Source organism: Coregonus clupeaformis, chromosome 37, assembly GCF_020615455.1.
Source record: "Coregonus clupeaformis isolate EN_2021a chromosome 37, ASM2061545v1, whole genome shotgun sequence".
In the NCBI taxonomy this organism is placed as follows: Eukaryota; Metazoa; Chordata; class Actinopteri; order Salmoniformes; family Salmonidae; genus Coregonus; species Coregonus clupeaformis.
Window position 1 is genome coordinate 23,920,857 of NC_059228.1, and position 17,025 is coordinate 23,937,881.

The window sequence follows — 17,025 nt, forward strand, 5'->3', positions numbered from 1 at the left end:
TGCAGCTGGAACCCTGACTCCCGCACACCAGACTTCACTCCTGCAATCAAGGACAGACAGAGGGGGAGGGGGAGAGCAGAGAGAGAGCTACCTAGCAGCAGTAGGCCTAACAGTACCCCCCTCTACGGACGCCACCTGGCGGCTCGACAGGGTTTATCAGGATGTAACCTATGAAACTCACGAACCAGAGCAGGATCCACAATGAAGCTCCTGGGCACCCAGGAACGTTCCTCAGGACCATAACCCTCCCAATCCACCAGGTACTGGAAACCACGACCCCGGCGGCGAACATCCAGAAGTCGCCGGACAGTGTAGACCGGACCCCCACCCGATCCTGGGCGGAGGAGGGGACGGAGAGGCGGGCACAGAGGGCTAACCGACACAGGCTTAATCTGGGAAACATGAAAGGTGGAATGAACCCGTAGGAGGCAGGAAGCTGTAGCTTAACCGCGCAGGGATTAACAATAGACAGTATCTTGAACGGTCCTATAAAACGAGGCGCCATCTTCTTAGACTCCACCTTCAATGGAAGGTCCCGTGACTTCAGCCATACCTCTTGACCAGGAGAGTAACCGGGAGCCTGGGACCGGTGACGGTTGGCTTGCCTCTGCATGTGCGCGAAGCTCGGGACAGAGCTACCCTGGCCTTCCTCCAGACCTTGAAGCAGCGGCGCATGTGGGACTGCACCGAGGGTACCGCCAGTTCCCTCTCTTGGGAAGGGAACAGGGGAGGTTGATAACCCAGAGCACACAGAAAAGGAGACAAACCAGAGGAAGCGTTAGTCAAGGTGTTATGAGCATATTCCACCCAGGGGGCATGGAGCTCCATGACCCAGGGTTAGACCCAGTGACACAGCGAAGAGCGGTCTCCATCTCCTGGTTCGCTCTCTCGGCTTGCCCGTTGGTCTGGGGGTGATATCCAGAAGACAGGCTGGATGTAATGCCCAAAGCTTTACAGAAAGCTTTCCACACCTGGGGAGACAAACTGGGGACCCCTGTCAGAGACAATATCCGTGGGTAGACCATGAGAGCGGAACACATGTTCAACCAAAATATCAGCCGTCTCTCTGGCAGTGGGCAGTTTAGGTAGGGCCAAAAAATGAGCGAACTTAGAAAAACGATCAATCACCGTAAGAATGACAGTCTTTCCAGACGAGGGGGAAGTCCAGTGACAAAATCCATAGCGATATGCGACCAGGGCCGGCTGGGTATAGGTAGAGAGGTCGTAGATGACCAGCGCTGGCCTGGGTGGAGTTTTTACTTCGTGCACATACCGTGCAAGCAGCAATGAAGGCTCGAGTGTCCGCCTCCATCGTGGCCCACCAGAACTTCCGTCGCACAAAGTCAAGGGTCCGGCGAAACTCCAGGGTGACAGGTAAGGGGAGACGAGTGAGCCCACTGAAGTACCTGGGAGCGAGCAGACTCAGGGACAAACATCCGGTTAGGAGGACCCCTCCCAGGGTCAGCTTGATGATGTTGAGCCTGTCTAACAATCCCCTCGATGTCACATGTGATGACCGCAATACTGCAGGTAGGAGGCAAAATGGGTTCAGGGTTACTACCAGTATCAACAGCCGAATGAACACGAGACAGGGCGTCAGGCTTGGCGTTGCGTGACCCAGGACGGTAAGACAGAGAAAAAATTGAATCTCCCCAAAAAATAGTGCCCACCTGGCTTGACGGGGGTTGAGCTGCTTCGCTGACTGGAGGTAAGCCAGATTCTTATGATCCGTCCAAACGATGAAGGGTTGTTCCGCCCCCTCCAACCAATGCTCGCCACTCCTCGAGAGCCAGCTTAACGGCGAGCAGTTCACGATTGCCAACATCATAATTCCTCTCTGCCTGAGAAAGTTTCCTTGAGAGAAAAGCACAGGGGATGCAGTTTGTTATCTTCAGGAGAACGTTGAGACAACACCGCACCTACCCCAGTGTCGGATGCATCCACCTCCACGACAAACTGGCGGTCGGGGTCGGCTGCATCAGAATGGGAGACGAGGCGAAGCGATGTTTCAGTTCTTGAACGCTGATTCGGCCCCTTCATTCCAAGCGAACGGTCGTGCGATGGAGGTGAGAGCGGTGAGTGGCGCCGCAATGCGGCTGTAGTCCTTGATGAACCTCCTATAGAAGTTCGCAAACCCCAGGAATCGTTGAAGTTGTTTTGCGGGTAGAGGGGGCTGGCCAGTCCGTGACAGCAGAGATCTTAGCTGGGTCCATCCGCAACTCCCCCTGAGCTATGATGTAACCCAAAAAGAGGTCTCAGACACATGAAATTCACATTTCTCCATCTTCACAAACAGTTTGTTCTCCAACAACCTTTGCAACACCTGGCGCACATGCAGTTCATGTTCCTGGGAGGACTCTGAGAAAATCAAGATATCATCCAGATAGACAAAAACAAACCGATTCAACATGTCCCGAAGGACATCATTGACTAGTGCCTGAAAAACAGCAGGGGCATTGGACAACCCAAAAGGCATAACAAGATACTCAAAATGTCCCAAGGGTGTGTTGAAGGCAGTTTTCCATTCATCACCCTTACGAATGCGCACCAGGTGATACGCATTTCGTAGATCAAGTTTCGTAAAGATGGTAGCACCATGAAGGAGGGGAAAAGCAGAATTAATCAAAGGCAGAGAATACTTGTTCTTAATGGTGATGTTGTTAAGTCCACGGTAATCAATACAGGGTCTGAGGGTCTTATCCTTCTTAGCAACAAAAAGAATCCCGCTCCTACAGGTGACGAGGAAGGACGCATAATACCTGCCGCCAAGGAGTCCCGAATGTAGTTCTCCATAGCCTCCGTCTCCGGCCGGGAGAGATTGTACAGGCGACTGCTGGGGAGCGGGGCTCCTGGCTGGAGGTCAATGGCGCAGTCATAAGGCCGGTGAGGAGGAAGAGAAGTAGCTCTGTGTTTGCAGAAAACGGATGCCAGGTCATGATACACGTCAGGAACAGCAGAAAGATCCATGGACTCCAGTGGAGGTTGAGGCACAGTACTGGCAGGAGTCTGAGCAGAACACAAACAATTCACATGACAATAAGTGCTCCATGAAACAATGCTACCTGTCACCCAATCAATGTGTGGATTGTGTCTTATGAGCCAGGGGATACCAAGGACCAGGGGGTCTGTGGGCAGTCGATAATATGGAATTGAATGTTCTCCTGATGATTTCCCGACACTCTAAGACACACAGGAACAGTCTGATGGGTAACACGGGTCAACAATTGTCCATTTAGACCCTTAGCCTGCAGCGGACAGTCCATAGGAACAGTCTCCAAATCCATCTGTTGAGCCCACTCTCTATCCAAAAAGCTTTCGTCGGCACCAGAGTCAATCAGCGCACTAACCGAGAAATTCTGGAACTGCCACTGGAGGGATGCCTGGAGCAGAATGCGGGGAGAAGAGGAAGAATCCGCTGCTCGGCTCACCAAAACTTCTCCCATTAATGATGAGCCGGGCCTTTTCCCGGGACGAACTGGACAGGAAGGAACGAAATGACCAGCTTCTCCACAATACAGGCAGACCCGAGCCTGAATACGACGTGCACGCTCCTCTGAGGACAACCGTGACGACCCACCTCCATGGCTTCGGGTTCAGTGCTCCTCGTATCGACTTCGGGAAGACACGGCTTTCTCCGTAGGGGAAGATGCAGGGAGGAGTTTGTTGATGACAGACACTCCTCTCCCGGCGGCGCTCCCGAATCCGATTATCCAACCTGATAGTGAGTGAAATAAGATTATCCAGCGTAGGCGATTCATCATATGACACCAATTCATCTTTTAAAATCTCAGACAAAGCATTGATGAACACTCCTTGTAATGCCTCGTCATTCCAACCACTCACTGCTGCTAAAGTCCGAAACTCCACTGCCATCTCCGCCACACTACGAGGCCCCCTGCCGAAGAAAACAACCGTTTCGCAGCCTCCTTGCCTCGTGCGGGGTGGTCAAAAACCTTCCTCATCTCCGTGGTGAAGGCCACGTAAGCGTTGCAAATGTCCGACTGACTCTCCCAGACCGCGGATCCCCAGGCACGAGCGGAACCGCTAGTAGAGTTGATAAGGTAGGCAATACGGGCTCTTTCTGAGGCGTAGGTGAGGGGCTGTTGTTCAAACACTAACCGAGCATTGAGTCAAAAAATCGCCACAGGTTCCCATGTTCCCGTCATAGCGCTCTGGAGCAGGAACAAAAGGCTCTCTGATCTGGGCTGAAGGGGTAGTAAGGGCAGACACTTGATTGGTGAGTAATTGAACCTGATTAAGCAGCACCTGACTGTCCTCAGCAATCGTCTTAAACAGGGTATCATGTTGGCCAAGTAGAATGCCCTGATTGGCTATGGCAGTCCAAATTTGAGTGCACTCTGGGGTGGTATCCGAGCTACTGTCTGCTGGGTTCATGTTGGTCAGATCATACTGTTATGATTTAACTGGATAGAACCCAAATGCAGACAAGTACACTCAAGCCAGAGAAGTTTTAACAGGTTTATTATAATGTTCAATAGTCCAGGTTTCCAATAAATGGGGAAGAGCAAGTCCAGGTTACAGGGAGGGTACAGATCCAGGTCAGGGCAGGTGTGGTACCGTAATGTCCTAGTGTCCGTGGTGAGTCCAAAGGAGAGGCCCGATAGTGGAGAGCAGGATGGTGGTGGCAGGAGTGAAGCGGAGGCAGGAGTCAGGTTCCAAATATATGGTTGTCTTGACTATGATCTGACGATGAGTGGAAAGTTTGACCGGGTCTTAAAGGCTGAGGTGATTATGGTGAATGAGCTGCAGCTGGAACCCTGACTCCCGCACACCAGACTTCACTCCTGCAATCAAGGACAGACAGAGGGGAGGGGGAGAGCAGAGAGAGAGCTACCTAGCAGCAGTAGGCCTAACAATCGCTTATTCAACTAAACTTTTTATTAAACAAATGTTAACTGACCTACTGGCAGATTTGAGACCTAGCTTGCTAGCTATTCTATTTTATAATTCAACATTAGTAGGAGGTAGCGCTCTGCTCAGCTAAGCTACATTTAGCTTAGCATGTTACGTTTCTGCCCCCATTGAAGTATACCATTCTATTCCAATTATTAAGTTTATACAGCTTATTCAACATATTTTTATAAAGTAAGTGGGAGATGACGTACTGGTATATTTGAGACCTAGCTAGCTACCTATGTTCTATGATTCAACATTAGAAAGAGATAGCTATCTGCTAGCCAACTAGCTCTGGTCAGCTTAGCATTTTACATTGCTGCACCTGGGGCAGCATAACTGTCCATTCCTGTTTTTTTAAAAGTTCATATAGCTTATTCTGATTAACATTTCAATAAAGCAAATGTTTGCTGACTTACTTGTATTATTAATTCAAGATGAGTAGCTAAGAGGTTGCTAAATGCTTAGCTAGCTAGCAACTCTGATTAACTTAGCATGTTGCTGCTATCTTGCTACATTTTACTCTTTGCTTCAAATCAGGAGTCTTGAAGCAAAAGCTACCTGCCGGGGCAGCAGTTTGCCTAGCGGTTAAGAGCTTCCCGAGCCGGCAAGGTGGAAAAATCTGCTGTTCTGGCCTTGAGCAAGGCAGTTAACACCCAACAACAACTGCTCCCCAGGCACTGATGACGTGGACATCGATTAAGGCAGCCCCTGCACCTCTCTAAATCAGAGGGGTTGGGTTAAATGTAGAAGACACATTCCAGTTGAATGCATTCAGTTGTGCAAATGACTAGGTACACCCTTTCCCTTCACTGACTCACATTTGTCTGACTACTGTAACACAATAATGATTTCAAAATTTTAGCTACAACTTTTAACTCAATGTTTTATTTACAAGATTCTCAGTTCAAACCAATGGTGTATACAAACCCTGGATTGCCAATGATGCTATGTATTGGCCATTGAGAGGCTTTGAAGCCACCAGTCGGCCATATTGGCACTCCCCAGTAGGAGCAGTCCTCCATAGGAATGAATGTAATTTTACAGTATTTCAATTAAATGTTTCAAGGACAAAATTATATGTATTTAAGTATTGTTTTGCTGTAGTGGGGACAGTAAGATTAGTAATCTCTAAAAACAAAGGTACACATCAATAAATGCATTTATATAGCTTGCAAAAATATTTTAGAAAATGGTGGGTGAGTGCCAAGATAGAGGCACGGTGGCTTCAACACAGTACCCCTATCAGTCATCTAGTGCATATACAAATAATTGGTTCAAACCTCCACCATGTTTTCAAAAGTTGTGAATCTTGTAAACTCCGCCCATTGACCTTTTAGACACCAATCGGATTTGTTCTGCCCTAAACCAATCCAATTATTTCTGCACTTAGAACAATGTTGACTACACTTTATGTCAATCTGCACAATTCGAGTTTTAGCCAATGAGTTTCAGCCCCTTGCCTTTTGAGTGAAGGCTAGTAAGACGCACACACAGCAGAAAAAGAGAGAGAGCAATGACGTGGTGCACATATCTTGCACATACAGTGCCTTCAGAAAGTATTCACACCCCTTCATTTTTTCCATATTTTGTTGTGTTACAGCCTGAATTTAAAATGAATTAAATTGAGATTTTGTTTCACTGGCCTACATACAATACCCCATAATGTCAAAGTAGAATTATGATTTTAGAGATTTTTTTAAACAAATTAATAAAAAATGAAAATCTGAAATGTCTTATTATGGTAAGCCTAAATAAATTAAGGATACAACATTTGCTTAACAAGTCACATATTAGGTTGCATGGACTCACTCTGTGTGCAATAATAGTGTTTAACATGATTTTTAAATGACTACCTCATCTCTGTACCCCACACATAAAATGATCTGAAAGTTCCCTCAGTCAAGCAGTGAATTCTAAACACAGATTCAATCACAAAGACCAGGGAGGTTTTCCAACGCATCGTAAAGAAGTACACCTATTGGTAGATGGGTAAGAATACAAAAAAAGCAGACATTGAATATCCCTTTGGGCATCCCTTAATTGGACTTTGAATGGTGCATCAATACACCCAGTCACTACAAAGATACAGGCGTCCTTCCTAACTCAGTAGCCGGAGAGGAAGAAAACCGCTCAGGGATTTCACCATGAGGCCAATTGTGACTTTAAAACAGTTACAGAGTTGAATGGCTATAATAGGAGAAAAATGAGGATCAATCAACAACATTCTTGTTACTCCACAATACTAACCTAAATTACAAAGAGAAAATAAGGAAGCCTGTACAGAATAAAAACATTCCAAAACATGCATCCTGTTTGCAATAAGGCACTCAAGTAAAACTGAAAAAAATGTGTCAAAAAAATTAACTTTATGTCCTGAACAAAAAGCGTTATATTTGGTGCAAATCCAACACAACACATCACTGAGTACCACTCTTCACATGTTCAAGCATGGTGGTGGCTGTTATGGGTATGCTTTTCATTGACAAGGACTATGCAGCTTTTTGGAAAAAAATAAGCACAGGCAAAATCCTAGAGGAAAACCTGGTTCAGTCTGCTTTCCAACAGACACTGGGAGACAAATTCGCCTTTCAGCAGGACAATAACCTAAAACACAAGGCCAAATATGAACTAGAGTTGCTTACCAAGACAACCTTGAATGTTCCTGAGTTGCCTAGTTACAGTTTTGACTTAAATCGGCTTGCAAATCTATGGCAAGACTTGACAATGTCTGTCTAGCAATGATCAACAATGAACTTCACAGAGCTTGACATTTATTTAAAAGAATAATGTGCAAATATTGTACAATCCAAGTGTGCAAAGCTCTTGGAGACTTACCCAGAAAGACTCACAGCTGTAATCTCTGCCAAAGGTGATTCTAACATGTATTGCTCAGGGGTGTGAATACTTATGTAAATGAGATATTTCTGTATTTCATTTTCAATACATTTGCAAACATTTCTAAAAACATGTTTTCACTTTGTCATTATGGGGTATTTTGTGTAGATGGGTGAACAAAATTAATATTTAATTCATTTTAAATGTAGGCTGTAACACAACAAAATGTGGAATAAGTCAAAGGGGTATGAATATTTTCTGAAGGCACTGTATGTGACGTAGTACGCATTTGGTGGGAACCACTTTTCTCCGATACCACATGTCCCTGCAATAATTACCTTAATTACCTTAACAGTAGACAGCATTTTTGCTCTGTTAGCCGAATAGAAAAGTAAATGCTTTTAACATATCCACACATTTGTGAATCATTGCATTAATCAAGTGTGCAACACCATGTGCAATATGGTTTAGATGAGAAGCTCCTGTGTGGTATACTAATAGCTGTACTCACACATGAAGCAGGAATGTGGCTTTGGCTGCACCACATCCAAGGCTAGTGTAAACAGAAAAGTTGTAAATCGGATGTTGAAGGGAGATAGATCTCACTAGATATATTTTACTAATGTAAATCCACCCTTATTTAGATTGGCTGCAGCTTCTCCCACCCACCATGTTGTTGTTGTTTTTAATAGGCTGATAAAACGTTAATTTCCTGAACATTTTCCAATCAGTAAACCACACAAGCCCATGTCAACGGCTAAGATCTCTGCAATACATGCATGGAAATGTAAGCAACACTTGCTCATCGGAGGAGTCTAAAAACTAAATAATACAACACTCATAACGTTTTGGATTTAGTGTAGGTCTATTACCATAATTGGAAATATCTGTAACAACTCCAATGCTTGCTTACACTGCCATCTAGTGAAAAAAATATACAATAGTGAAAGGGCTATAGACCTAATAATATGTAAATTTTTCAGTTTTACCTCTCTCCTTTTTTTCTACAATTATTACAAAAAAGAAAGACATATAAAATGAATGTATATAAAACCCATCATATATTTAGCATTTTTATTATTAGAGCTCTTGGAAAAAAAGATGATGGATCAAACATTCCATAGGATGAACACATTTGTAGATGGGCCAGAGTAAAATTGGCTATTTGAGACTGGTCAATGCCAAGACCATTTCTATTCAGCCTGGAAAAGACCTATAGAAGCCAACAATTAAATCAATCAAAGAACTCTGTGTACTTCAAGATCAATAGGCCTATAAGATTAATCAATATATGCTCAAATCAGGGAGTTTGTGACAATGAAAGATTCAAAGTCAATATCATTCAGGGCAAGCTAAGGTAAATACAGCTATTGAAATACATATTTTTAGAGCTTAAAACTCTCTCTGCTCCCCCTTCTCTCTCCCTCCCTCTCTCTATCCGTCTCGCTCTCTCTTTTTCTCTCTCTCTCTGCAAAAGCTTTTACTGCATCCTGTGTTCATCTAATGGGACTATGGGTCAGGCACTCAGTAAAGGGGACAATATACAGCCAGGAGACTTCCTCCATGTCCCTATAGGAACCTGCACACAGACATTACCTGGTTGCTGCCTTTTATAGGCTGGGCTTAAACTCCTGACAATTGTGCTCCTTAAGTTTGAGACACATTTGATTCTCACAGTGCTTTAAAGTTGTTTTTTCTACTCCTGCTGCAATATGATTTAAAAATCCTCAAATACTGTATATTGGTTGTCAGTTTATGATGTGTTTCAATATGGATAATCCTGAGATGACCTAGCCATATAACCACTTGGGATCTGGTGTATTTGTTCCACAGCACGATGACCTAGACAGAAATAGGCAGACATTTTCAGACACTTACGAAGACGTCATTCCAAACAATATGAATTAGCCCAGACAAGCTCACTCAAGAAGACATAAGACACTTCTACACACTCCAGCCTGTCTTTGAACTCTGTAAAAGCTCCTCATTCCATCATTCACCACCTCCAGAGCACTTTACTAGAACCTCTCATGTCGACAGGAGAGCCTATAGTTCCCTCCCTGTTTCACAGATTGCCAAAGCTAGTTCAGATGAACCGATTTCTCCTGAGGTGACTCGATACCTTAATTACCCTTTGAACAGATGAGAACTTCATGGATATCACCTCAGGAGTCTCACTGCATTCCCTTAGACTTTCCAAAGGAGGCAATTACAACTTATGCCAAGTGTTTTGCTTGGCTTTGAAACTAAAAGATAAGAAACAACCATATTCATGCTTTAATCATTTTGACACTCTCTTGAACAGGAATGGTTTAGCAGGGGTGTTAAACTAATTTTGTCTTCAACGAAGTCCTGAAAATTAACACTCATTGGTGTACAAGAACCCCAGTGTTGGTGTATTAATAACCAGAGTTGAGTGTGATTGTGTCATTTTTACTCTGTGTAGAGTAAAACACTCAAAACTCATTATCATATTTTCCAGCATGCTCTATTGCAGGTTGATTTTCAGAATTGTTTGTTTCAATATCTTGGTTTTTACATGTGCATTGATTGGTTGATTAATCTTCTGCTGCACAAAGATAAATAACATACACTACCAGTGAAAAGTTTGGACACACTTACTCATTCAAGGGTTTTTCTTAATTTTTTACTATTTTTTACTATTTTTTAATAGTGAAGACATAAAAACTAAGAAATAACACATATGGAATCATGTAGTAAAACAAAAGTGTTAAACAAATCAAAATATATTTTATATTTGAGAATCTTCAAATAGCCACCCTTTGCCTTGATGACAGCTATGCACACTCTTGGCATTCTCTCAACCAGCTTCACCTGGAATGCTTTTCCAACAGTCTTGAAGGAGTTCCCATATATGCTGAGCACTTGTTGGCTGCTTTTCCTTCACTCTGCCATCCGACTCATTCCAAACCATCTCAATTGGGTTGAGGTCGGGGGATTGTGGAGGCCAGGTCATCTGATGCAGCACTCCATCACTCTCCTTCTTGGTAAAATAGCTCTTACACAGCCTGGAGGTGTGTTGGGTCATTGTCCTGTTGAAAAACAAATGGTAGTCAAACTAAGCCCAAACCAGATGGGATGGTGTAACGCTGTAGAATGCTGTGGTAGCCATGCTGGTTAAGTGTGCCTTGAATTGTAAATAAATCTCAGACAGTGTCAGCAGCAAAGCACCCCCACACCATAACACCTCCTCCTCCATGCTTTACGGTGGGAAATACACATGCGGAGATCATCCGTTCACCCACACCGCGTCTCACAAAGACAGCGATTGGAACCAAAAATCTCTAATCTCCAAGTTTCTTGGCCCAAGCCGGTCTCCTTTTCTTATTGGTGTCCTTTAGTAGTGGTTTCTTTGCAGCAATTCGACCATGAAGGCCTGATTTACACAGTCCCCTCTGAACAGTTGATGTTGAGATGTGTCTGTTACTTGAACTCTGTGAAGCATTTATTTGGGCTGCTATTTCTGAGGCTGATAACTCTAATGAACTTATCCTCTGCAGCAGAGGTAACTCTTGGTCTTCCATTCCTGTCGTGGTCCTCATGAGAGCCAGTTTAATCTATTTAAATAAAATGTATAAATACATTTATTATTTATTTATAAATTGTATTTATTTAATTATTTATTTATTTCCCACTGTAAAGCATGGAGGAAGAGGTGTTATGGTGTGGGGGTGCTTTGCTGGTGACACTGTCTGTGATTTATTTTGAATTCAAGGCACACTTAACCAGCATGGCTACCACAGTATTCTGCAGCAATACGCCATCCCATCTGGTTTGGGCTTAGTGGGACTATCATTTGTTTTTCAACAGGACAATGACCCAACACACCTCCAGGCTGTGTAAGAGCTATTTTACCAAGAAGGAGAGTGATGGAGTGCTGCATCAGATGACCTGGCCTCCACAATCCCCCGACCTCAACCAAATTGAGATGGTTTGGGTTGAGTCGGACCGCAGAGTGAAGGAAAAGCAGCCAACAAGTGCTCAGCATATGTGGGAACTCCTTCAAGACTGTTGGAAAAGCATTCCAGGTGAGGCTGGTTGAGAGAATGCCAAAAGTCTGCAAAGCTGTCATCAAGGCAAAGGTTGGCTATTTGAAGAACCTCAAATATAAAATATAGTTTGATTTGTTTAACACTTTTTTGGTTACTACATGATTCCATATGTGTTATTTCATAGTTTTGATGTCTTCACTATTATTCTACAATGTAGAAAACAGTAAAAAATAAAGAAAAACCCTAGAATGAGTAGATGTTCTAAAACTTTTGACCATTGACCAGTAGTGTATGTCCATTTTAAAGTGGTTATAAGTCATTAAAATGTTAATGACGGTAGTATGGTAAACCAAAAAAAATACACATTTTAATGACGTTTTTGACATTTTTATGTTAACTTTTTTGTAAATACTAATATTAATGGACCAAAATACCAACAAATCTCAAAATTAATAGGTAGATGCAAAAATGTCATTTCAGCCTGTGGTGCCCGGCCTTAAATTAAATGAGGTCCTGAGATGACCTAGCCATATAACCACTGGGGATCTGGTGTATTTGTTCCACAGCACTATGACCTTGACAGAAATAGGCTGACATTTCAGACACTTACGAAGACGTCATTCCAAACAATATGAATTAGCCCAGACATGCTCACTCAAGAAGACATAAGACACTTCTACACACTCCAGCCTAGCCAGTCTTTGAACTCTGTAAAAGCTCCTCATTTCATAATTCACCACATCAAGGGCTCTTTACTAGAACCTCTCATGTCGACAGGAGAGCCTATAGTTCCCTCCCTGTTTCACAGATTGCCAAAGCTAGTTCAGACGAACTGATTTCTCCTGAGGTGACTCAATACCTTAATTACTCTATGAACAGATGAGAACTTCATGGATATCACAGGCAGTCAAACCTCAAACTTTCCGAAGGATGCAATTGCAACTTCTGCCAAGTGTTTGGTTTAGAGTTAAGTTTAGAGTAAGACTGGATACAGGCCAAAATTCAGCAATCTTTTAATAATAAATAAGTTCAGACATGTTACGTGAGAGCCACCTGCATGGGCACCTCAGAGACATAACCCAGTAAACAAAAGGTCTAAAATACGTATTTTCCAGACGTTGAAGTTAGGTTCATTTTAGGTTCTGAATAATAAATCATTAGATTTTTCCATTGTGTTAATGATGGCGGATTGATTTCCAAGTTTTTAGTATATGTTTTTTCAAGATGAGTGTTAAGAGAATTGTCCAGCCCATTGGGTATCTCAATACACCCCCATATGTCTTGAAAATACGAATTTTCCGGACGTTGAAAATACGTATTTTCCGGACGTTGAAATCAGGTTATTTTTCGGTTCTGAATTAAAGTTGAAAATATGTAATTTACAGATGCTGAACATATGTATTTTTTGGTAATTGCTTCTATGACCAAATTTCAACTGCACATACTGTACATTCTCAATTAAGTAAGCATTATATCACAACAATTATTTTTTAAACCACTGAATAGGAAAGAAGAGCCAACTGAAGATTGCAACATAGAATATTTAGTATTGCTGTCACATACACTTATGTTAGCTTTTTCAAAAGCTTTAAAGCTGACAGCGATGATGTTCAAAATAGCCCAACCTACAGAATAAACCAACAGGCCACTTCAACTACAATAACATTCTCAGTAACGGTTACAGAAATATTTTTTTCTTGCTATGACTGTGATATGTTGTTGTTTGTCTACCTTAGTTGAATGCACTGACTGTAAGTCGCTCTGGATAAGAGCGTCTTCTGAATGACCAAAATGTTAATTTAAAAACAAACACTTGCAAAGCATGTTGAGCTAATGAGTTCTACCCCAAACAAGTACAAATTTGGTCGGTCCGGACCAGACCAGACCAAATCTGAACAAATCATGGACGTCTGGGCTATGTTTTACATGTTTGAACAGCACAGTACGGCACATTTCAGTACAGTAGAGCAAAGTAGAGTAAAGTAGAGTAGTTATATTCAGTAGAGTAGAGTACAGTAGAGTACAGTACAGTATAGTATAGTACATTAGAGTAAAGTACAGCACATTATACTGTACTATACTCTACTGTGCTGTACTATACTCGATGTACTGAACTAAACTTTACTGTTCTGTACTCTACTGTATTGTACTCTACTCTACTCTACTTTTCTTTCCTGCACTGTACTGTCCTGTAATGTGCTGTACTCTGCTGTGCTCTACTGTACTGTACTGTACTGTGCTGTACTGTGTTGTCCAAACTTGTGAAATATAGATTTCTATGATTGGTTCAAATCTGAACCAATCATAGATGTCTATGTTTTGGGCCAAATCAAGGCCGGTCTGGACCGGACCAAATCTGAACCAATTATAGGCATCTATGTTTGGGCCAAATATAGGCCGGTCCGGACATCTGTGGATGTTGAAAAAGAGGCCGGTCAGGACCAAATCTGAACAAAACAAAAACGTCTATGATTGGTTCAGGTTTGGTCCGGACCAGACCAAAATTAAACATCCATGTAAGTTAAAATCAAGGCCGATCCGGACCGAACAAAAAAATAAGAGAAAGACGTCCAAAAGACATCGGTGTCGGTCCATACTTAGTGGGATGAGTTTACGACAGATTATAGCTGTGTTATTGGCAACGAGTTCACTAGAGAAGTTCCCATTTTTATAGGGCCATGAGCATGGCTGTTGAGGGCATTTGGACGAGAACTGTGGGACTGAGGGGACCTCTGCTCTGAGACATAAAAGCATGTTTGAGCGACAGTCAGTGAAGGCCTACACCGGTGTGTATTGAGCGCCAATGTGTATAGCATTCTCTCAGATTGGTGCATCAAGAAGAGTGTCACCGAGTGAGTCACCGAGTTTGTACAAAGAGAATGTGCTTTGTTTACTATGCTGAACCCAGCAGCAATAGCAGCAGCTACAGCAAACGTGATGGGAGTGCCTAACTGAGATGAGTGTTACGTCAACCTCAGAAATGACAACTTGTTATCGACCAACCACTGGTGCCCCCTCCTCACCGAGCTAGTAGCTTGATGGAAATGCAGGTTTGCCAGGACATTCAAAACTTTCAAGCAGAACAGCCACATGCCTCACTAGCCAAAAAAACACATGCCATCGTGGGGCAGCCTAATTGTGATGTACACCTGGCACCCGCCCTGACCACCTGAGCTATTTATTTGATTACATAGCTATTTAAGAGCTAATTATTTTAATAAATAGAAAAGGAATTCATTTTATTGGTCATTGGGGTACATGGTTTACATTGTTAGTATTTCTGCTTGGCTAAACAGCTGTCCGTTTGGGAATTTGTTTGGGAATGCATGACTTATATAGCAGCAGACCTGCTAACCGATCTTGAACGATTTAGGACACAGCCACAACGGACAATTCAGTGAAGCTGTAATTGCCATTGAGGAATGAAATCCATTGTATTCTACAGCTCTCCAGCTTTCCTTCGATATAAGGTTTTGCTAGTCTATTCTTCTACTAATCCCTCTCTAGATTGAAAGTGGTCAGCACAAGAGGTTTAACCATGTATCCAATGCTAAGATACATGCTATCTTGCTTTTATGGTAACCCAAGGATATGCAACCACATGGAAACACGCACGCACACGCACGCACACACACACACACTGTGTTACAGTATCTGCAGTTTTCTGCTTTACTTTACACATGATCTTGAAGTTAACCTTGATGCAGTCTTCAGTGTCCAGTTTATGAGGCTATTCATGGCACAGTACAAATAGGAAAGATGAGACAGAAGTGTTCAGCTCTGTACAGCATTTAGTGACAGGGTCACAGAGAAGAGAGTTTTGTGTACCCTCCATTTGATGTTATCTGTAATGTGCCATTGTTCATCACACAGACACTTGCGCATTCACACATCGATGCCGACACTGACGGAAGCTCTGCCACCATGCCACTGATAGGGTATGCTGTTCAAGGGTGTCATGTAGAATGAATCCCACAAAGCATTTCATGTTGAAGCAAAACTACTGTTGAATTAAAGGCGAATGGAAACACTCTAGGAAGTTAAGCTAAGCAAAAATATGTATTCCATTGACGAATACTAAACATGCACATTTAACATATAGAAACATCTGTATTTTGGGGATTTTGATATCGAACAATGTTTATTAGAGGTATGGGTAGCGCCATCTTGAATTGCCATAGTAACGACTGACGCTAATGCATCATTGGCATGATTGAGCAAATTGTGAGTTTTGCCAGGCGACTGAAAGTGAATGCTGCCACCGGGAGGTGCCTTGCCTCTACTGGACCTTAAAGGGTTCTCACAACTTTGACAGCTTTGTCATTGAGATCAGGACAACGATATTAAGGTAAGAAACTGTATACAATTATTTTTTATGTTGATAATTATAGTATTTTTTCAGATTGATAAGATGAGTCTGTGAAATTAACTTCTCATAACAAGCCGAGTAGACAGTCCGCCAAAACAAGGCAAGGGTGCTCGTTAGCTAGTGATTTAGCTCTTCTCTTGTCTTTTTCATGAACTGGTTAGTGTCTGATTCTACTGGCTAGTGTCTGATTCTATATTAGCTAGCTTGCCAGCCACAACAAGAGAGGGCTGCTGCAGGATTGCTATTTTACCAGTAAAATATACGATACCCATATAATGATTAGTTAGCTAGCTAGATAACTAGCTACATAGCTCAATATCTCATTAGGTATCTGTTTATCTATGATTCCTAAAAATAGTAAGCCTGCTGACTGTTGATTGCAAGACTGAATGTAGCCTAAGCCTGAAGCCTAACCCTTATGGTGATAGCTAGCTAATAGCATGACTTTTGAAAGCCCAGGCTGGTAGTCAGCTTGTTAACTACCCTAAATCATCCTGGTCTAGCTGGTAACTGTCAATTATGTATTATTGCTGTGTACTATTAGGCCTGTGTACTGTATATTAGGTCTATGTTCTCTCTCTGCCTGTAGGACACTGCTGGACTCAGGAGGACAACACTGTAGAAATGTCACCTGTGCACCAGGCAGTCAATAAAAGTTGTCCCGACGGTGTCAAGGACAGACAGGGGCTGGAGAGACTGGACAACATGCTGCTGAGGCTGCAGACAGTGTCAAGGACGAAGTCAGGCGCAGGACACAGAGCTGATCGAAAAACGTACTTTACTTGTAGGTATGTCAATGAACATACCTCCACGCAGGGAGGAACAAACCCACTCACATACGACAACCAAAACATGGACAAACACGCACAACACACAGTGTGAGCCAGAGGG